The sequence below is a fragment of the Eufriesea mexicana genome, unplaced genomic scaffold, assembly GCF_001483705.2.
Source record: "Eufriesea mexicana isolate 0111107269 unplaced genomic scaffold, ASM148370v2 scaffold320, whole genome shotgun sequence".
NCBI classification, from domain to species: domain Eukaryota; kingdom Metazoa; phylum Arthropoda; class Insecta; order Hymenoptera; family Apidae; genus Eufriesea; species Eufriesea mexicana.
Genome location: NW_016908532.1, coordinates 129,419 through 153,545, shown reverse-complemented (window position 1 = coordinate 153,545; position 24,127 = coordinate 129,419). Strand labels below are relative to the sequence as shown.

General features: G+C 37.7%; 1 protein-coding gene and 1 long non-coding RNA gene across 4 annotated transcripts in view; one reads left to right on the top strand and one right to left on the bottom strand.

Moving 5' to 3' along the window:
• The window catches only part of LOC108545174 (uncharacterized), an 85,563-nt gene that overhangs the window by 27,844 nt on the left and 33,592 nt on the right, over positions 1-24,127 (bottom strand). The window lies entirely within an intron of this gene.
• Positions 14,417-15,988, top strand: LOC108545175 (uncharacterized). The gene is made up of 3 exons (XR_001890070.1): positions 14,417-14,792; positions 14,873-14,985; positions 15,636-15,988. It is a non-coding gene; the product is annotated as an uncharacterized LOC108545175 (long non-coding RNA).

The window sequence follows — 24,127 nt, the reverse complement described above, 5'->3', positions numbered from 1 at the left end:
AAAAAAAAAAAAAAAAAAAAAAAAATATAAAGGAAAAAGGGGTTGGCGTCCATTATTGAAAGCTGAGGTCTCGATCGAATTTGAAATTCCGACGCGCTCCAGCGCGGAGAATGCGACGGCGGGCCAAGTAATTGAATCCAGTCCGCTATTTTTACGAACAACGAGCGTCTGTTAACGCGAACGATGCGGGGAATTCTCCGTGAAAATACGATGGCATTCGAACAGAGAGCAGGAAAGTGGAACGCGAAAAATTTTCGTCGTTCCCACCGTGCACCGTTTCCGTTAGTATAGCTCAATAACTGCTTGAAATATGCGTCAAATTAATTTTTGTAACGCGTAGTATTACCGCGAGCCGAGGTAACATCGAGAAATAAATTCAAGTGTGTTGGTTCGATGAAAGAAGCAGATTTAGGGCGACATCTAGTTCAACGCGTTGTAACCCGAATTGACGTTTGTCGGTTTTAGGTTACCTTGGGTTAACTGTTTATTTGACTGGTAAAGCGAGCCGTCTGTTCCCGTGGATTAAACGATTATACGTATTTTTAGACGGAAAGAGAAGTCGACTTTGAGTCGCGTGAGAAAGTTTTCAGGTTAAATATCGTGATATAGATACGTAACGCTATTTTTACTCTTCGTAAATGCACGATGTTAACAGTGACGTGTCGAAACGTTAACTGTTCGGCAGAATTTTATAAATGCTTGCTGTATGATGTTGCCCACAAGTGATTGGCGAGGGTGACACGTAAAAGTGATAGAGTAGAACATATGTGCGAGTGAGACAGCACAATCAGAAGTGTGGAACGAAGGTCGCTTGCTTTTCGTGGAAAATTACGAGCGGTATTAATAATAACTGAAACGAAGGCCTGTTTCAAGAGTTAAAAGTCGGAATCTACGAGAGGCTGTCGCTATAATTGCAGATTCAGTGCATGTAAAGTTAAGCTCGCCGTTCTTGAAAATGAATTGTACACATAACCTCACATATTTGATACATACACTTGTACGTGTTTTTGCATGAAATCTCAGTTTTGATGTTATTGATAACAGACATCGGAATCTAAACTGAAATTCTGAAACTTTTGGCGGAAATACATATTGCAAACTCTTTTTTATAAAACAAAGATATTTAATTTATATTAAAATAAAACATGGAATTTTTTGAATTTTAGATGCAGAATATTACTAAAAACCACTCGTCTAAATGCGAATGAAGAATACAATTTGATATATACCGAAAGACGTCAAGTGACTTCAATGAAGAGTCATCTGTTATGCTTGCTGGGTGACTTCTAAGAATGCACATGGAAATTCGAATGATGGAAGACGTGTGATTGTATAATAGAGGCGTAAAAGGACAAAGTATAGTGATTACAAAGAAATGTCAACAGCTAACAGAGGATTACAAAATAAAAGGTAACAAACATTTTGATTGTCCAAAACATAACCTCTAATGTGAATAACAATGTGCAAACATTGACGCAATTGATTTGATAATTAAGTAAAAATCAAACACCTATCTAACATTTAATTCTAATTTTAATATTACATCATCAACTTCTACTTTAGTATTCCTATTTCAGAGAATAAAATTATCCTAACCCTTCTAGGAGCTCTCATGTCACATAAATATGAGTGATGCGACGGTAAAAATATCAGAAGAAGTACAACCATATAATATAACCACATTCTCCTTGCCCAAGCTTCCTACAGATGCCCCATTTATCTGGAACAACCTCGTAAGAATTTCTATGCCCCGGTAATTCTTTCTCTCGTCGCAAGTCGAACATCCCGAGCTCGTAATTCTCCGCCTTGCCCTTATCGATTCCTCTATCCTCCAGGAATGCACTGGCTCGACAATCTCGGCGAGAAATCGGCCGCTGCAGCAGCGCTCCGAACGGCGCGGCGGCGAAATTCCGAAACGTCGCGAGGAAACGTCTAAAGAGGAACGGGCGCGTGTCGCGGCATGCAGAACGCGCGTAAAGAGGGCTCGAGCGTCGGAGAACGTAATTGAATCTCACGGTGGCGGGCTGTTAGTGGCGACGCGCGGTCATAATGAGCGGCCGGATGTTTTGTGGACATGGGAACGGCACGGAACGAAATAGAACGGAACCGCCGGCCGCCTGAGGGGAATTACCGCAGGAACCGCCTCGTTTCGGAACAGGCCGGGCCGGAGACACGGGAAGGGACAATTTATCGCGTGCAATTAACTCGGCCTCCGAAACCAAGCCATGCGCGCGCATTACGTAAGGTGCACGGTATGATTGGTTCGACAGACCAGTGGTGGTATTGTCTTGCAGCTCCATCTGGCACTTTTTCCACCAACACGGTAGCTCGATTTCGCGGGTCGTCTTACCACCGTGAGGGAAAGAATAGACATGGTGGAGGGAGTGTCGAATTCTAACTGACGCGAATTGACGGTCACGTGATCCGATGTATTTCAGGATATTCCAAACGTTGAACGATATTCCTACGAACGTTTATTTTAGTTATGTTATTTTCGTATCTTCGTGGAGGTATAATGGAAGGTTGCAAATTCCTAAATTTCTCGGCATGTAAAGCGAATATGTTCTAAGTTTATCTCAGGAATTATAACCTAACTGTTTTTGATAAATTATTTATTCTTGTTTTAATCGTGGCGTTCTTCACCGTAGGTTAAACCGGACAGGATTTTTTGGCTTAGTGAGATTAGTGAGATTTTAGTTATCAATTTCTTTCAAGTGCCTGCTTCTCGAGGTTATTTTTTGAACATTAACCAAGTGTATCCCAAAGTTTATGATTCCTTGATGACTAACCATTTCTGCCGATAGCTTTGTTCTTTTATCCTTTCACACCTTGGATACACGATCATGCTATGTATCTTCTTTTCCTGAAACCTTTACGCGCATTCCTAGAAGTCACTTGGTCATGCATAACTAAAATTATGCTCACGCCGCTAGAGGGACTTCGTGCAAATGCTTTCTTCTCGTTCAAAACTTTTGTGCCTGCTTTAGAGATCCTCTTACAAACCAACTATTCTACTTGGCACAAAATGGTCAAAAATATAGTAATTTTCAAACATACTCAAAAAAACTTTACGGTACACAATAATATAATAATGAAATAAAATGAAAAAAATTTTCCAGATTTAAAGAATTTGAAATTAAGTTCACGGAAGGTTTTGTATCAATAGATGGCGCTGTCAAACTCCCAGCGTCAAAGGAACTGTTAATGGTGCCCAAACAGTAACGGATATTGTTTCGGTTAAAGACCAAAGGAAGCTTCCTTTCTTTACGACCATAACGTTAAATGAACATTAAAAAAAAAAAATTCCATTGCATCCTCGGCAACCTATTCAAAGGTAGAAAGCAGAACGGGATAAATTTTCAGGACAAAAGGGGACGTAGACGAATCAAGAACTTTGCCCAGCCACATCGAAGGTGCACTTAAAAAACTCAATTTCCTCCGCTGCTACTAAGAAATCGTATTAAAGCTTCACTTTAAGCTATCGGCCACCACTTCAGACGGCACTCGAACAGGAAACTTTTTCCACTGTTTCCCGAGTGACGAAAAAGGAAAAAGAAAGTAGAAAATCATACGAAAGATTGACATCGCCGAGAAATATACTGTTTGTTGCATACAAGAAGTCTAATTCTGCGATGGCGTTAGAATGGGTGAGTGGTGGGGATTGGTGGAGGATTCGGTCCTACGTTTAGCTCAGCGGACTTCTTGTCTGCAACGCATAGTACATACGTATGTATAACAACATGAAAAATTGTCCTATTTATGTAGTGTTTGGACTCATTTTAATCGGGAGACTTCCAGCAACGCAATGGTGCTACTTTCAGAAAGATAGGATGAAAATTAAAAAAAGTAAAACCTATGACAGTATAGGATACGATGACATTCGCGGTAGTTATTTGATCCGCGAGATGGCGCTAGTGCGCCGTCGCGCTCCCTACTTCTTGCAAACGCCGCCAGGGGACCCCCAGGAACCTCACGGACAGGCGGCAGACTTTTCGTACTTGTTATCCCTGCGTAGATGTCAGTCCTTCCGTACTTGTGCGACTGAACATTTAATTTAGGGGACATCGGTCTTTGTTTGGTCAATGCTTCAAGGAAAAGAATATAATACTTAAAACATTAATGTAATTTATTGAAACAAGGTAAACAAAGGTGAGGTTTGTTTGTACATTCGGCGAGCGGTCCTATCGATGTGAGGCCCGGAAGGGCCCGCTTGACGGCTAATTGTGGCGTGAAGGGAACGACACGTAAAACCGGCGTGGCGTTTAACGCGTTAAACAGCGAAGTTAGTCGCGAATAGTTTCTCCACGTTCGTTCGCGACGGAATGCGTGACGGCGCATTACCCACCACCGAGATTTGCCACGCTCCATTCTCGACCGATTTTTCTCGTTTTTTTCGGCCCCGACGCATTCCTCGCGTAGCTTTGACACACACGCTGACCTTTTGTGTTGTTTTTTCACAGCTAAGTATGCACCTCGTTGGTGAACCGACTGATGAGGGCTGGTCAGGAATGCGTGTTCTCGAATGCAGATCGTGTTTAGGGAACCTTTGATGCTTCGGGAATTTATGAAAGGAATATCTGACTGTTGAAAGCTGCTGTGTGTCTTTGAAAGGGAAGAGTGGGAAGGGGAGAGAGGGATTTGATAAAGGATATGAGAAAACGCAGTGGTACTAAAGGTTCTAAAACTCGAGAGAATGAAATCTCACTGGTAAGCCTGATTTTATGATGCTACATAAAAATTCGAATATTTTGTATGCACAATCCACTCCGTGGATTTGCAAATTTCTAGTGCGAAAGGGAAAGCGAACTTAAAGCGAAGTTACCGTGGGATTAAAGGAATTAAAGTAATTAAACGCGGATGCGTTAAGAGCAGCGTGAATAACGACGCAACAATTCCATTTGCACCTTTTTCAATTACGCGCGTGAAAAACTTCGATGAAATACATACCTCTAGCAAATAAACGGTTGGGCAGGGAAAAATAAAATAAACCCGGATAAAATGTAATCTTCGTCTTGATTACTTTTTATATTGGTCCGACATTGATTAAACGCCGGGCGTATTTTTCGATTCATCCGACGCGTATTTCCGTATCGATGTTTCGCAATGGCTGCTTCTAGATTGCCTCGTGTTCGATTCTGCTTCGATACCGTGTTTCATTAACGTGAAACGTTCTTTCTCGTTAATATATTTGGTCCTCTCATTTATTCAAATTTCTACGGCTTCCTGGACTTGCTGGAAATTTTGGAGCAGTAATTTCATACTTTAGAACTACCAACTCGAAGTGAATACCTAGAGATAATACAAATAAATAATGATAATTAAAACGAGATACTGTGAATAAATAAGTACACGTAATTACGATTCTATGTGAACAAAAATCGATGTTAACATCGTTGAAAATAACTGCACATTTTCAGCGACTCTATCGCGAGTAGGCGTTTTAAGGCAGCCGCAATACAATCCTCCGTGTAACTCACTAGCGCCACCACGACCCGTATCTCCGGTAAATGTAATATAAATACTGTATAAGGTGTCCCAAAATTCGCGCAAAATTTGAACTTTGCACCATTTGTGCAGTGAAGTGTTGTATTAACGCATTTTCATTGTACAGCATCATTTACAATTTTTAATTAAAAACCTTTTCTATCACAATTACTTCTTGCATGAATTTTGAAACACCCCACAGTATGCGAATTTTCTTCACTTTCGAATTGTCTAGTTTCAGGCTTTTCTCGATACCAGGGTATAGCTTCTTCTTGACAGGATTTTATTAAGATTTCTAAATCTTACAAATTTCTCGGTGTACAAGTTTCCCTGATTCCAGGGACAGTGTTCTCTCAAAATTTCTGAATCTAACCTCAAAGTTCTCTACAAATCGCTTGATATCGTTGAATTATTTTCTAATTTTGCTGATATAATCTTGGAACCTTTTTCATACTACGTATGCTAGATTACTTGCATAATTGACAGAACATTTTTGGTCATACAGGGGCTAAAAATCAATAGGTTACGAAGACTCAAATCAAATTTGTGTAGCTTTCAAATTATGTTGAGCATAATTATTAGTATACAACAAAAATTGTTCTATTTATATAAATTATAAATAAAAAATGATCGAACCTTCAATTGAAATAATTTAAACAATTAAATCAAAGTACTGAAAAATATATTTTATTAAATTCTTCGTTATTCATCCTAATTTCTGTCCGTTGAAAAACTTATAAAGGCAGCTGGTAATCGGTTATATAATTTAATTCTCCAAGTTGTTCCTTACTTAGATTTATTAATAGCTCCTATTAATTCCTCCTACATTTCGCAACGTCAAATTTACGTTGTACTCATCGCCAAAATTACATCTTCGTTTCCAAGATCACTTTCAAGTATCCGTACAGTTATTTCGGCCTTAACGAGACCGATATCGATTTCGCGCGCGGAATCGATACTCCGATCTGTAATCGGTATTGGCTTATAACGAAACAGGGAAGCAGTGAACACGGCGGTGAGCCAAAAAGTATGACCGTTCACGGATTATGCTTATCACGAATTGCAGCGGAACCTGATGGCGCCCGAAGCTAGCTCAAAAAATGGGCTCGCTGCATTACGAGCAGGAAGAGCCTCGAAGATTTACGTCGATCGCAGCTGTCGTGTCAAGAATTCGGTCGAAATATCGGAACGGTGACGTTGCATCGCGGATGTCCGTGATTTGCATGAATTTGTCCGAAGCGGTATACAAGAAATAGAATCTTTTTTCCCCCACAGCGCTTACAAATTGTGAGATTTGTTCCAAATTACGTGATTCCGAGTGAAGTTGCACGAAGCAATTTCGATGATTTCGCTGAAACGCTCGGATAATTTTGAAATTTGTTTCTTGAACTTTGTTGAGCTGTGGAAGGACACGATTTTATTAACGCCAAAAATATAGAGGGAATAAAAATATTTTGACATATATGTACGCATCGTAAAAATTCATCGTATGGAGGTGCGAATGCAGTTTTAGTTTATAAAAGATGTATAAATTGACAAATTTATTATTAATGACAAATTGAAAGTGTTAATAATACACTGTATAAAGCATAAAAATACTCAATATAAATGCATCACGGAAATATTATAAAATATATAAATAATATAAATAAAATTTATAAATTAACAAATTCATTATTAATAACAAATTATATCATGAAAATTTATAACAAAAGTGAAAAAGTTAATAAATTATTGGCTATTACTTGTGTACGTACTTGTGTAAAAATGTAGCTACAATTTGCAAAAAGTTTATAAATTATCACAATAATTGTTAATAACAAATTAATATTGTTATTAACAAATTATTCGCAACGTATATTTATAATAAAAATGAAAAAATTAATAAATTATTGGCTATTACAGCGGAAAAATAATAAATAATAGAATCGGTAAAATTGCAATTTTCGAATGGGGGAGGGGGGTGGAGTCCGGCCGATCGACGGCTATATAAGAAGCGACGCGACCCAGCAAAATCCATTTGTCGGTTCGACTTCGGAAGTGTAACATCTAAATTTTCGTTGTGCGCGAGGGGTGGGGATTCGAAGTGAGGTTACGGATGGCTACCCCAGCCTCACTTCACCCCATTAAACAATTTACTAATACTTTTTATTTTGTTTTCAGATATTAATTATTTCTTTATTTCAGCTTTTAATTACTTTTTTCTTTTTCAACTTTTAATTATTTCTTTTCTTTTCAGATGTTATTTATTCCTTTCAATTTATTTTTATTTGACATTTCGAATATTTCGTATAATATTCGAATGTCTCATCGTTGGGTTCTTAATCATTTTTTAATTTTTTCAGATTTTAATTTTTTTTTCTTTTCAGGGTTTAATTATTTTTCTGTTTAAAGATTCTATATTTCCATTTCTATTTATTTTTACTTCAAAATTCGAATATTTCGTATAATATTCGAATGTTTCGTCGTTGGTTTTTTTCTGTCTCATCGGTGGGTTATTCCATTCACTTGGTTAACCTTCATGGTTTCTATTCATTCGTTTTCTTTCCTGGTACTAATCCCTTTCTTTTCAGGTTTATATTAGGGACCCTCGGCTTGATTTTGGGTGTTTCGCTGGTTCGTCGATCGCTCTCGTTCGCGAGTAAGTCATGGCAGGGTCTGTGGTGGCTGGGTGGGCTAGGTTCGTGTCGGGAGGGTGCCGAGGCATGAAGTTGTCTTGTACACGAGAGTACGTCTCGTAGGCTAGTTGGTCTTTCGAATAATCGCGAATTCGTTCGGGCGCGCCGCGATTTTAACTTAGGTTTCCTTTGCTCGTATTTTTCATATTTGATTCCCGAATATTGTGGGAACTTAGAAATATTAGAGTCTGTTAGCGTTGCGACAGTAGAGTAATAAATTTTAGTATACCGAATCGAAGTCCCCTTTGTAAGACACGAAATTTAATAAAGTGTCAGTAGCTTCGCTTTAATTTCTTTCGCTCCAAGTTAGGTTAGGATATCTTTGATACAGGTAGCGCCATCAGGCTGCGCCACTAGGGCGCATGTCCGGGTCTCGATGCGTAGCCACCTCCTCGTGGTGAGACCTGGTAACTGGTATCCTTTTTCAAAGAATAATTTTTGGAAAACGATACCAAGCTAAGAGCTACGCACAAAGTTTATGATATTTCCTATCTTCTGTAAATTTTCGTATTTCAGTTAAACATTTAATGATTTTTGAGGCTGCGAGAGGTATGTGGATGGAATTCTTGGCAATGACGTCATTCAAATACAGTTATAGTTCATAAAAATGTATAAATAATCCAATTTCTTATTAATAATAAATTGTTCACGGCGTAAATTTATAGTACAAGAAAAGAATTAATTCATTGGTTATTACTTGAACAATATCATACTAATGTTTAAATGTACATATAATTTGCAATAGTGTAAAAATTATTACACTTATTTCTAATAACAAATTGGTCACAACGTAAATTTATAATACAAGTGGAAAAATTACTAAATTAAAGGCTATTACTAGTATATATAACGTATTTGCGTGAAAATGTATCTATAATTAGCAAAAGGTTAAGAAATTACTATATTTATTGTTAATAACAAATATTTTGCAAACTATATTAACGATAAATGTAAAAAAAATTAATAAATTATTAGCTACTACTTAAACAAGCAACGTATTTGTATTAAAATGTATTCGTAACTTACAAAAAGCTAATAAATTAATAAATTTATTGTCAATAGCAAATTAAAATTCTTGTTAACAAATAGTTTGTAACGTATATTAACGATAAAAGTCGAAAAAGTTAATAAATTATTAGTTATTACACCGGAAATGTAACTTTTAAAGGAATCGGTAAAGTTCGGAAATTTTCGCCGATCTTCGGCCGGCCGCCGCTATATAAGGGGCCCGCCTGAAGGCTCGAGCCAGTTGTCGGTTCGACTTCGGAGGGTCTGCGTTAATATTCTTTCTTTTTGTTTCAGGTTTTAATTATCTTTCTTTTTTTTCAGATTCTATTTCTTTTATTCTAGATTTCATTGTTTGTGCATTCGAGTATTTTGCACAATATTGGAATACATCGTTGTTGGTTTATTTGTATATCATCGCTGGCTAGATCAATGGCTATTCAGTAGCCATTGTCCACTCTCTTAAATAATTTAACAATAATTTCTTCTTGCAGATTTTATTTTTTTCATTCTATGTGTCTTTGTTTCAGCATTCGAGTATTTCGTATAATATTCGAATGCTTCGTCGTTGGTTTACTTATGTCTCATCGTTGGCTAAATCTTTCCTTTCACAAATTTTACGACTTCCGTTCGATTTGTTTTCGTTAGAGCGTTCGAGTATTTCGTATAATACTCGAGCGCTTCCTCGTTGGTATGTTTATATCTCACCGTTGGAATGTTTCTGTCTCGTCGTTAGCTTGCTCGTTCCATTTGGTTATTATCCTTGATGGTTTCCTCGTACTAATCCCTTTCCTTTCAGCTACATATTAACAATAATATATTCTGTTTTAGCTTTTAGGTTTCTCAAGATTCTGTTTGCGACACATCAATGAACGATGCGTGCGTTTACTTTTAAGTAATCATAAGATAGATCCATAGACTAAGTATCATGTGCGCGCTATCTGTACAAAGGTAAGCTACCTAACTTGGAGCGAAATTTATAAATTCTCTATCATTTTCTTATCCCCCTCGTTTAGCAAATAGAACATAATTGTTCTCGCGATAATCGCGATCGTTCGTAAGTACCGACTAGCCTACGCGACGTGCTCTCGTGTACTCGATAAGTACATGCTTCGTAAGTCATCCTCACGACTCGTCTCCGACACTCATTTCCAGTCACTGTCAATCTCGTCATGCATCGGGTTCCAGGGTGACCCCCTCGGATCAGTGCGTCTTCTGACCTCGACGGGGCGGTCCGCTGCCTAAGTCGTACGCGACTGGGGCTCGGGCACATGCTGGCTGACGGACTAGTACCATCTACGGTTAGACCACAGGGATGATTAAGTTCTACCCCGTGTGGCTGGGATGCGAAGTGTCTGTCTTGGCCGGCAACCGCCCAGCAGGGCCCTCGCGTTGACACTAGAAGTTTCATTGGTTCAGGGACTATCCTTGGTCCACGTGTAAGTCTTGGCGAGTGCGACAGTGACTGGAATTGAGCTAGGCCCGATCGGGAGGGTGCCGAGGTATGAAGTTATCTCTGTGCACGGGAGTACATCGCCTAGGCTAGTCGGACTTTCGAATAATCACGAACTCGTTCGGGCGCGCCGCGATTTTCTATTTGCTCGCGTGCTTGATATTTCATTCCCTATTTTTATGGAAACTTGAAAATATTTTGGCGTTACAACATTAGAGTTTCAGTATACCGAACCGAAACCCCTTTTGTAAGACACGAAATATAATAAAGTGTCAATAGAGTCATTTTAACTTAATTCGCTCCAAGTTAGATTAGCATATCTTTGATACAGATGGCGCCAGTAGGATGCGCCACTAGGGCGCATGTCGGGTCTCGATGCGTAGCCACCTCCACGTGGTGAGACCTGGTAATTGGTATCGTTTTCCAAAAAATAATTTTTTGGACACTATACCAAGCTAAGAGCTACGCATAAAGTTAAAGATATGTCTCAGCTCTTGTAACTTTTCAATGTTCTGTTCGAACTTCGAAATTAAAGACGAGGCAATATCTTTTGAAGTAATATATAAATTAAGAAGAATGAAGATGAATTAAGGTAAGTAAGGAAAGAATGGTAAGTAAGATAAATAAAGTAAGGCTGATACAAAACTGCAAAATCAGCCGAGAATTTTTCGTCCAGGTGGCAATAGTATTGTCCATGGAATTCTAAGAAGTGGCGTCATTTCTTAAAACTGTCTTGGAGATAGACCTCCTGTCATATTATGTTCGCCTGATACAAAATCGCGAAATCACACGAATATTTTTCGTCGAGGCAGCAAAAGTATTGTCCACGAAATTCTCGGAAATGACGTCATTTCTTGGAACTGGCTCGACGATAGACCTCCTGTCATATTATGTTCGCCTGATACAAAATCGTGAAATCGCACGAAAATTTTTCGTCCAGGCAGTAAAAGTATTGTCCACGAAATTCTCGGAAATGACGTCATTTCTTGGAACTGGCTCGACGATAGACCTCCTGCCATATTATGTTCGCCTGATACAAAATCGTGAAATCACACGAAAATTTTTCGTCGAGGCAGCAAAAGTATTGTCCACGAAATTCTCGGAAATGACGTCATTTCTTGGAACTGGCTCGACGATAGACCTCCTGCCATATTATGTTCGCCTGATACAAAATCGTGAAATCACACGAAAATTTTTCGTCGAGGCAGCAAAAGTATTGTCCACGAAATTCTCGGAAATGACGTCATTTCTTGGAACTGGCTCGGCGATAGACCTCTTGTCATATTATGTTCGCCTGATACAAAATTGCCAAATCACGCGAAAATTTTTCGTCGAGGCAGCAAAAGTATTGTCCATGGAATTCTTGGAAATGACGTCATTTCTTGGAACTGGCTCGGCGATAGACCTCCTGTGATGTTATGTTCGCCTGATACAAAATCGCCAAATTGGCAGAAGATTTCATACCAACTCTGCAAATTTTTTAGGCCCAAAATTCTGTCAGTTCGAAAGCTGTTTTAATGTCATGTTTCCCTATTGCAAAATCGCAAATGTAGTACAATTTTCGTTCCTCCTTGTACAATGCCTGTACGCCGCACTTTAAACATCCATAACTTCGATAATTTTATAAATTCGAACAAATCCTCTCACACGGACATTTACGAAAACATGTACTTTGAAAAAATGTAAAAAAAAATCGAATTTTTTAAGCTGGATTACAAGGATGCTCCCCTAATTTCTTTCCAGTAGAATTTGTTTGCTTTCTGATTTAATAAAAATATTATATATTATACTGTGATATTATATTTTGGTGCGTTTCGATGGAGATAAAAAAATATCATATCGTGAACTGCTCGGTACAATTATCAATACAATTTATCATCGATGTAACGAATTATATCGTCGAATAAAATTTTCCAATTTTACAAAATTTGCTTTTGATAAAAAAATCTATTTGTCGCAGAAGAAATTAATCGGATAATTGCGACACGCGTGCATCGCGTCAAAAAATCGGACAATTTCGTTGCACGCGACATCTGCTAATTACTAGGCCCTTGTAAAACCGAACAGAACGATAGATCCGGATTTTACTCTTCGTCCTAATCGGATGAATTCCGCGATTTACGGCATAAATATGGAGCACGGTGAAACGTCCGCGCGCTAGTTTCCTGTTCGATTACATTTGGTGCTGAATATTAATTAGGAAAGGATTGATTAATCTCCTTGCGATTCTATGTGCAGCTTTTGTCGACGTTCCCGTTCATTAAATTCAATTTAATTTTTGTCCCATCACGAGCGGGAATATTTTCAAAACTGTAATCGTTCGTAATGGAAATATTTTTAAGTACATTACCAATTACTTAGATTAACCAAAAGATATCGATTTTTCTGTACCGTGAATAAAAATGTGCAAAATCAGGGAAAATTATATGAATAAAAATCGGTGTTAACTTCGTGGAAAACAAATGCATATTTTCAACGACTCTTTCGCGAGTAGGTGATCTAAGATTACCGTAATACAATTTTCCGTTTATCTCACTAGCGCCACCACGACCCGTATCTCCGGTAAATGTAGTATAAATATCGTATAGGTTATCCCATAATTCACGCAAGATCTGAATTTTGTGTCCTTTGTACGATACTGTGTTGCCAACGAAAGAGAAAAGATGAAGTGACAACTGATGGTTCAGGGTTATCAAAAATGGTAAAACACGAAAGAACAACGCGACTTCATTGTGTTTTCTATCAAGATTACTTCTTGCGTGAATTTTGGGACACCTAATATTTCTTTACACTAGAGAAGAAATAAATTGGAAATGCAAGCTTCCTTTATCATTAAGAAAAAAAGAAAGAAATGGTATGAAAATATTTTAAAAGAATGTAAATCAATTATTCCATTCTCATGTATCCTCCATGATATAATATATGTACAAAAATAAATTGAAAACTAATTTGTGAAACTACTAAGTACTGGCTATTATTTCCATAACACACTATCCTCCATGATATAATATATGTACAAAAATAAATTGAAAACTAATTTGTGAAACTACTAAGTATTGGCTATTATTTCCATAACACACATAGAATCGGACATGTTTGACTTCAAATAAATCCCTATGTACATTGGATTGCGCAAAATGAACACTTTGTATATCGTGAAATATATCTCCCGAATTGATTACGCCTGCAAAGAGATGATAGCCTCTTTATTTATCGTCTCTGATCCGCCATTCAATAAATATGTCGTTTACAAAATAAAATCGTATTTTAAAAACTTAAATATAAAATTCTATTCAAAAACGTTTCAATAATATCTACATGTCTTCCTAACCAACATTCAAACGCATACCAATTGCTGCATTTCACGCACCATACTTCCTTTAAATGTCAAATTTTACGTTTTTCATTTCTATTATTAAAAGCGACATATAAATTCCAAACCATATCGAAGTTCATTGATTCTGACATAACCTCAACGATTAATATTCCACAATCGTTAAAAGCACTGAATTATATTCACGTAGACGTAAAGTTGCCGAGCAGAAGCAGAATGAAATGGGGCGCGAACGGACATAACTGCGATGTTTCTACGACACCTTGATCTTTTCTGAGCCGATGCCAAGTGGAACGTCTATATTTACCAGGCACGCAAGCACACGCGCGCCACCGTGAGTTGCTGCACGGCGGTAGATAATGTTGGTGGATTAAATAAACCACCGGATTAAATAGCACCGTGCGTTTCATAGTGGTACGAGGAGTGTCCGGCAAATGGGTCGGCCGTGGACGTTCAATCTTGCAAGAGGGTGGCAGTGGTGGCACCGTATCGCCGGGCATTTTTCTCTCGGACACTCATTTTATATTTAGACCGTCCGGTCACGACGCGATGGCTACTTTTCGTTACGCCGGCTGTTTCGTCTGAAGCTCGCGTGACGCATGCGCATTACTCTCGCGTGACGCATGCGCATAACTCTCGCGCGCGTCTGCCATTCCTGCGACGACTTCGCGCGCTAACCTGATAATATTTCGTCCGCTACGTTGTTGTCTTTGTCGCTTGAGGAGACTGATCGATGAAAGCAGAAACGAGACGGTGATTTACACGTGCCATTTAGTTTTTTCTCGAGTTTTGTCCGGTTATTTCATTCCAAAGTTTATATCAACGCGTTGCTTTCTATGTACGATTGTTTCGTTCTTCTTGATTTATTTCTTTAGAGTGAAGTTATATGCGTTATTCGTAATTCAATATTTTTTACAGGCAGATGGATTTTATTGTCATAGGAGACCAACAATGGAACTTACCGATGTGGTAATCTGGAGGTGTACGATAACTGTCATTTGCTAGTGATTTACGCCATCTCTGAATCAGAAGTATGCGACTTGTAACCTATCGATAGGTTATGTCGTTTGTGCATTAAGATCTAGTTTTCCACGTAGGCTGACAAACACTTTTGTTTACTAATTCATTGCAAAACTATATTATACATTGTGCATTGTATATTCTAGTAACAGTTGTGAATATGTGTGAAAAGTACAATCCTTCAGTATATTATCCATATGTACATTATCTGGTATGTCTTGCATAATTTATAGTATTACAAATTCATAGTATATTATCAATTTTAAAAAAAATTTTTACATATTTTGTCAGATTATCAAAATATAGAAAAGTAGTGAAGCGGTATAGTAAAATTCATGGTGTTAAAAGTTATTAAAATATTTAATTAAAATAAGGAGAAGATATAAATTTCATTACTGAAACTATTAAACGCATAAAATATAGAAAAAGATTTTAACTAGAAAAATGAAGAACATAGTGTTTGCAATAAAGTAATCTTCCCTTGTATTACAAATTTCCACTTCGTCTTATACCTGTTGTACTATAATCCTGATACATTCACGCGCAGGAAATTTCACTTTGTTGTGTGAACCATATCACACCATCGTCATCTCCTACAACAGCAAAGCCAAACGCGATTTACTTTGTCTCAAAGCGAGTAAATCTCTAATTTCACAAATAGGATTTCGACCAACAGCGAGAAGGGTGCATACAATCTAAGAGAGGCTGTACCCAAGGGTCGTTCACCCCGTGATTCTGGCTACGAGACGCCATAGAGTTTATGGTGGATATGGCGATGCCGGAAGTGGTGCCAGGCAGACGTCTAAGGGGGAATCAGAGTTGTTATTGGGAACATCGTCATGGGGAAACTGTCCCTGGCGTGATCAAAATTCTATCTATGAGATGTTTCTGGGGGTCTCTCAGGCGATCACGAGTCTCAACAACTTTGCTGCTTTAGGATGTATATCACCCCCTTGTTATTGGTTGTTAGAAATTCGCATAAATATAAATATCAAGTGATTTCATGGTGTAAGATAATATCCTCGTAAAATTAACAGTATATAATTTAGTATAGTCATAATTAGCTAAGAATGTTGAAAATTCAGTGACTAGGGCATTACAGATAATTAGCACTAGAACTAAATGACTGGTTTGAAACTTTTTGTTGCTGCAATTACTGGAGACATGTGACTGCTCCCAGTAACTGTAAAATTGATGTTGATTTTATTCAGATAAAAACTTAATTGCGTGTACTGTTAGTATACTGTTCAGTTATTAATAATTATTGTCAATAATTTTAATATAAAGCCAGTAATCGACAGAAATATTGTCTTTCATTACAAAAATCAAGTAAATCATAGTATTTAAAAATTGATTTTTTACCTAAATATCTAAATATCTAGAATATATATAATAAAGAATATATTGACTCTTGTATCCTAGTAAACTTTGTCTGTTAACAAAATGACCCAGTTGTCATCAAAAATATTCTGTAACTGCAGACACGGTATAGTCTAGACACGTAACAACCTGCTGGTCTACAAATTCCAATCCACGCCCTCTATCCTAAACACCGTTCACGCGCATAACCTAAACTACATACAGCTGCGTCAAGGAATTCCTAATCTCTCTCCCCTCCACGCCAAACCAAAAGGAGCTCACGAATGATTCTCGTCCCGGGCATCGAATGTGCCCCGTGAGCTCGCAGTTTGGAGAGTCCCTTTCCTAGAAAATGCGACACAATTTATAGCGCAATGGCTGAGTCGGAAAGATCAGCGAGATATATCGTCGTGGAAGAGTACAACGGTTCGACGAAAGAACGCCTGATGCAAAGAGAAGGACATCGCGCGCAATGCGAAGTGAGGCGACAGCGGAAAGGGGTGCGGAGTGGGGAGAAGAACATTGGGAAAGGGTGCGGAGTGGGGACAACAGAAATTGATCGAGGTAGTTCGGACAGGCCGGGGAGCAGAGACGTACTTCCATGGTCATTTGTATCGTTGCTCGACCTGTTGCTGTGCAACGACCGTCCGGACTGTCGATTTTCCTTTTTCTACGACGTTCTATACCGTCCTTTGCCCTCTGTTCCCCTTTCCAAGGGGCTTTTTATTACAAGTGGATTGTAAAAAGGCCGAAGCCGCGGTTGCGGCCAGCCGTAATAAATATTTTACGTTCTCGCGCCACGTTTTACTGCATCGGGATATCCTGAATGCGGTAAACCACCCGGGATTTCGGGCTTCTTCTTTTTGCCGTGCAATCGCGGACCCCCTTGTGCTCCGTCGGAAGAATGGGCGCGTATAATCGACCATCGTTCCGATCGATCTTTTCCTTTTGCGCACCGTGTTCAGCGGGGTAATACTATACGGGGTCGATGTTCGTTTGCTTGTAGTGGATACGATTTTTCAGCCTACGTTAATATCTTCGTTTTCCACTCTATTTTACGTGTATTTCTTTTCTTACTGCTTTTATCTCGAAACTTTATTCTGTGTTTTCCTACAAAATTTGATAATCTCCCGATAACCTTTTAATATCGATTTAAGGATGAGGTTAGGTTTGAGAGGTTACGAAATATGGGTTTTGATTTATGATACTAGTGGCTGAGTGTTCATTAAATAAGATTTATAAGTATATATGTAGGTTGTACAGTCTCGATTTCTCGTTTAGGTGTTTGACTTTCTGGTTGACCTACTGCTATAGGTTATGTAGTCAGTCGACTTTGATACGACATTTGCGTGAAAAATAGCAAGATGCACGTCGCTGAGTGTCGTGTTACTTTTTATTAACGTTCAAATTTAGAATTCAGGATTTCATCATCGTAAATAATAATTTTTATTTTTTACCGTCGTCAATCTTAGTAAATCTTGTAAATAATCTGAAAGGTACACGTTGCTACGTCAGCGCCATCTTATACGTCTAAATAAAAATAACAGTGAACGTGTGATTTGAAACGAAAGACTGGAAAAAAATTCATGCCTCTTTGAGATACGTTGAATGTCGTCACTTGGGAATGCGTCGATCACTAGGTCGGAATTTGCAACAGACCCTGGTATTACCGTATCACGACAAATTATGTGATTCAAGCTTTCTCGATTCCTAGAAACTCGACCGTTACGTGCATACTCGGCTCGTTACTCTGATCGTTAGTCGACTCGCTTAAGGAGTGAACCTCCTTGGAACTTCAAGGAGACACCAAATGTTCGACATAATAAATTTTATTCTATCACGTTGACATCGTGCGTCAGAGTTCAAACAAAATGGCTTCTGGTTAAAATTAATATTCAAATTTTGGGCACAAAAAGAATGTCATAAATATACATATATTTGGAATACCCAGGTGGTAAATATTTTTTACATAACCTTAAAAATAAAACAGATACAGAAAGAATTCCACGAACATATTCGAAATATATATATATAACAAATATTTTACATAATACTAAAAATAAAAATTGCATTGAAAAGTTATCATATATCTGCAATAATTATTACGTATAATTAAAATTTAATATTAAGCGTGTCACTGAGGACGATGCAATTTTTCTTTCCAATAATAAATTCTAACGACAAAGATAAATAATCTATGAAAATCCGAAATCCATCAACCCCATACCTAAAACCATGAAAAAGGGACAGAAAAGCGAACACAAACTATACTCAAATCGGCGAGAAATCTACGCAATAGAAATAAAATCTAACAATACCTGGGACGCACTGATTCATCGTTGGTAATAAATTCGTGACTGCTTGATACAAAGCGTATCGTGGTATCCAGTAGCAGTGATCTCGCTAATAAATCGACCGTGGTCCAACAATAGCCGTTATCCTTCGAACAAGTTGTCCGATCGAGACGAGAATTTTATTTGCCGCGCGAACATTTTCTCTGCCGATGGTTCGCGCCGATGGCCGCTAGAGCGCGGTAGCGGCGGTATGCGCCCGCGGCAAGAGTGTCGACTCGATGCCAACTAACGGGATCTGTAGTGATCAAGTGGGTCAGACGAGTCGATACCGTCTCTTTGTCTCGTCGATTAGCCATCTTGTCAACGTTCGAAACGCTTCTTTTTGCCGCGCGTATTTTCACGGTAACAGGTTATACTTATTCGATCGTTTTGATATTTATAAAACGTCAGTTGGCATCACTGATAATAACAGAGAGTAAAACGAGAATTTTAAGAGTCGATATTTAATTCTTGGGAATTAATTGCTTCCTGGGTTAAACTATTTCGGATGACTGGAGGGAGTAGCCGTGTGAACCGGAAATTTAGATTGACGAGGGTGTAGCGTCTTGGAATTTCGTGACAGGTGGTCAGGAACACGTAGTTAGGGAGAGGGATCTCGAACTTGTTCTTTATGGCTGTAAGTTTGGATGAAGGGGAAACTTTAGTTGGAGCTGTTCTTGGCTTTAGATTTAAGGAAGTCTATTCGAATTTATGGAAATGTAGATACTGTATAGGAAGTGAATAATTTATCGTTGTCTGATGGAGATGTTAAATGTTTTGCTTTAACAAATTAAACTATACATCAAGGGTGTTACAGAAAGCTCTTGAACTCGTGAATTTATAAATTAATTATAAATTTATAAATTAATGAACTAATAAAAAAAGTTCACTAATATTGGTAATTTATACTCTATATTGAGTGTTTACAAAATTTTATTCGCCATTAACTTGAATCGAAATTTTCGAATAATAATATTTTTGTAACATGGTTTGCGTTTATCAAGTATCACGTGATTTCAATTTACCGCGAATCAATAGAAACTTTATGGGCGTACATTCTCGTGCACTCAACGTTCATGACTTGGAAACACGACCACGACAAGAAATGGCTGCAGAAGCCCATTCAATGTCCTCGAGCAGCGAATGAGTATAAGAGGGAAACCTTGTCACCATCCGAAAATTTACTCATTTTAGTCCATCACTGTGTAACTAAATTAATCAGCCATTGGATTGACCCAATTTGCAGGATGGAAAATTTTTTGCTCTCAATTTTGTCTAATAATAATATTATTTTATAAAAATGTAAAAAATTTGATATTTTTTTTTTTCAAATATTTATTCAAATATTAAAATGGTTGAGCAATGATTCATTCGTGAAATACCTTACATTTAATATCATACTTTCTGTACCTCTCCATTACATCTCGGGTATTTCGTGCATCGCTTTTTCTTCGAGTTATTAAACACGTTATCCCCACTCCTTGATGTTCTGTGTCACGACGAAGATATCTATCCACGGAAGAAACCTCGGAGAGATCGCGAGATATATACAGGGTCTCCCAGCAAGAGTAGTAAAACTGAGGAGGGAATGAGTCTACATGAAAAAACGAATCGAAAATAAAGAATAAAATTTTTTCATTCGAAGCTTCGTTATCGAGAAAAACGATGTTGAATATTCCATGTGTACGCGTGCACTTAACTTTGGCTATGGCGGATGGACCATCAGTATACACGCGCATTCGGTGGATATTCAAAGTCGGTTTTTTCGAAAACGAAGCTTCGAATCAAAAAATTTTATTCTTTTTTTTCAATTCGTTTTTGCATGTAGAATCACCCTTTGTTCGATTGTACTACTACTATCCCAATACATATATACATTTAAGCCTTCAATCAAAGCCTTAAAAAATATTTTTAATCTATGTTTCTCGTGTATTTTCACATGGGATATCGATGCAGAAATATTTCGCAGAATCGACTCGTTACGAGGATTGATTAAAATTTGCAGCCGCCATTGCGACTTGCGTCGCCGCTTTACCACTCGGTTTATACTTCTTCCGTGTCGAGCATTCACGCTTCAATTTCATCTTTAATGTACGGTCGCGGTTTCTGTGGCTGTGCCGCCGTAACTGCTCGTTGAAATTAATTGATACGTCGATTACGTGCGTCCACGGTGATCCTTCGTACTACGAATTCGCGCGGAATTATGTCAGCCTTTACCGATCATGTCGTAATAAAAGCCGAATCACGGTACGAATCGTTAACGTGTAATATGGTCTGATTGATCGCGTGGAGGCTGGTCACTGTAACAATGTTTAGCGTTAACGGGACAGTCGACGTTTAACCTAAAATGTTGATTTTATGAATCACGTAGTCGAGGTTAGGTTGCTGCGTATCGACGGGTGGCGCGCTCGTTCGTCGTGCGGCGGAATACTGAACTTGTCTCCCCATTATTTACCCTTTCTATCGATATTTACGCTAAAATTCGATGAAGTAGATTATGCTGATTAATTATATACGTTCTTATTTAAGGAATTCGAAAAATTCCGTGAAATGTTAAAATCGCTAAATTATAATTGCTAAATTATCTGAGTTATAAATAAATTATCTTTCTTTGGAGACTGTAACTGTGAAAGGATCTAGAATGCAGTTAGTATTTTTACATAATTACTGATCAGTATCACTTGAAATAAATCGACTTATCTGCATATGAAACAAACGATCACGAAACTGTGCTATTGTTCATGAAAAACAAAAATCGAGGATAATCTAGATAAAGCAACAAATAATCAAACTATTTGAACTACCGTAAGAAACAAATGATGCTATAGATCTATATGCTTGAACCTGAAGAGGGACTCTGTGCACGGAATAAAGAGGATCACCCTGTATATCTCTGTAGATGTCAAAGCATCCGCTACAGGTCCAGTTGCCGTCGGAGAAAAACAATTCCATTGGCGAGGAACGAGTCGAAATCTCCACACTCGGTCGGAGATGGCGTTCGTCTCGTTTTTGCGACGGCGAGTCGCAGAACTCGAACCTAACCTAACCCCCGCTCTCTTTTTCTCTGTCACCGATTTCTCGTTCGCTCTACCGTTCTCCTCGTCCTTCCACAAACGACAGGTGCTCAGTTAATCAAGTAAGAAGCCGCTCGTTTTAATACCTCACTCTCCATTTGCCTTTTTCTGTCGCCACGTACCGATCCGCGAGAATTAACTTCGTCGATGAAGTAGATCTTTTGTTTTTCGTCTATACCGACCAATCTTACTTTCGACACTACGATTAGATCGCTGCTGAGGTTTTCTACGTATACGCTTAAAGGATAAAAATGAACCTTTTTACGTTGGACTTTCTCTGTTAGTATTAGGACAAGTGCCATTTTTCTTTTGACATTCGTCTGGTAAATATTTATTCGATAAACTTTTCAAGCTGAATCTCAAATATTTTAAAATTGATACAAGGTTCTTTCTGTAGCATTGAAAATGAAATTGATGTAAATTTGGATGAATTATACCTGTTATAAAATTTAATTAATTTAATTTTAATAAATTATACCTGTTATGGCTTTTAATTAGTTTAATTTTAATTCTGATTATTGTAGCTGTTAATTAAATATTTAATTCCGAAATTTTAACGGGTTTTATCTTTATGTGATTCGATGCAGATTTCGTTTCATATACCTGATATTATGTAATTAAAAAATGAAAAAAATATATGCTATTCATGAAAACTTGACTTTCAATGTATGACTCCTAGACAATAGGCTTATTAATTTATTCTATGCTGTAAGGAGCTTCGAGAAAGTTTTGTCCTCACATCGCGAGAGTGTTAACCAGTTACCCTTCATTTTGCACGTATATAATACTGTATTCATCGAGTAGACTGTCATTGATTAAATACAAATTTTTTAGAAAACATTTATTTATATCTCATTATCTCAGATAGCATTTTATTAAAAAAAAATTTAATTCTTGTTACCAAAAATGTAATAAGTGAAAATAGAATACAGGAAAGAAAGTGAAAACGATACATAATACGAGTTCAGAACAATGGATTTATCTATTCCCAAGATTCTCACATTTAATTCATTACATCTCACTAGCGCCAACGCGGAGATTTTAGTAATCACTCGATTTATTATTCTATTTCACTTTCAAAATAAGAAAGAAAGTAAGATTACTATAAAAATTAATTTACAGGCATTTGCAATGTTTTTCTTTACGAAACAAAATTTTTTTTTTAAATTCCTTAGTATAATAGTGTACTCACGAATCGAAAAATTCTTGGAATGCAAATAAAGGAACTCGATTATTACTCAACATGAAATTTGAAAATTAAATTTGAAAATGAAAAAATCGAATTTAAAAATTCCACTAGATTAATTTTCAAAAGGGAATGAAGGAGCGTCAGAATCCAGAACGCGATCCAGGATCCAGGCTATGGTGTCGAAAAATCAGAAACGACGTTACGACCCGTAAGGATTATGTAATGAACGGTGGGGGGCAGCCGAGCGAGTACCACGAGCCGAGTAACGGTATTCACAGGGCAGAATGGTTCTGCATCATATAGCCTACGAGCATGTAAAATCACGTTTCTTAACGGTTCATAAGCCGAATTCAAGTTCTACCGTGCTTCAACCCGTTGCCCGGATTTCTTCAAACTTTCTTCGTACGAATTCGTCGTCCGTGAAAATTGTTCGTCGGCACGAGTCCGGATCGTTTTCGAGGCGACATAATTATCGTCACCGAGAGCTACTCGTTTCTTTGCTCGTACAAGAACGCGCGAATCGTGCACCTTTGTTCTCTGGCAAAATTAATTTAAAAAGTTTCTGTTAGCTCGAGGCTGAAACTGTTGGAAATGATGAACATAGTCCACGATTCTTTCTGTTCCATTACTTTGAATTCGAATTTTAAACTTTCAACAGATTCGATTGCCTTCATAAAACTTTCTTGGTTTCTATTAAAAAAGAAAAAAGAAAAAGAAATTATATTGGATGTATGAAAATTCTTTCGTTCAATTTAAATAGTATTAAACACATGAAAAAATAATAGAGAGTAATACGTTCCGTTTATGATAACTGATAAGTAAGGGCTTAAATAATACCCATGGTTTATGAGCTATGCAATATAATAAGATTATCGATAATAACCAGCTTCGTATTTTTAAGACTACCCTATAATTTATGCCTTGTGTAGTTAACTAGGGTACAGCTAAATTACCAGAACAAACTCCCAAGCTTATCGGAAACCGAGCCACTAGCAAGAGATCGCGATTATCTGTTCACAAAGAATAAACGCCCTGTTTTCTTACGTACAACTTATTCGTAATCAATTTCAATCTATACAAGACATTTACTCTCAGATACGTATTTATATCTAATCTATAGTTCCCATTAAAATACCAAACCGATAAATTTATAAAAGGATATGAACAACGCGAATATCTTTTACTCGATTTACCCAGT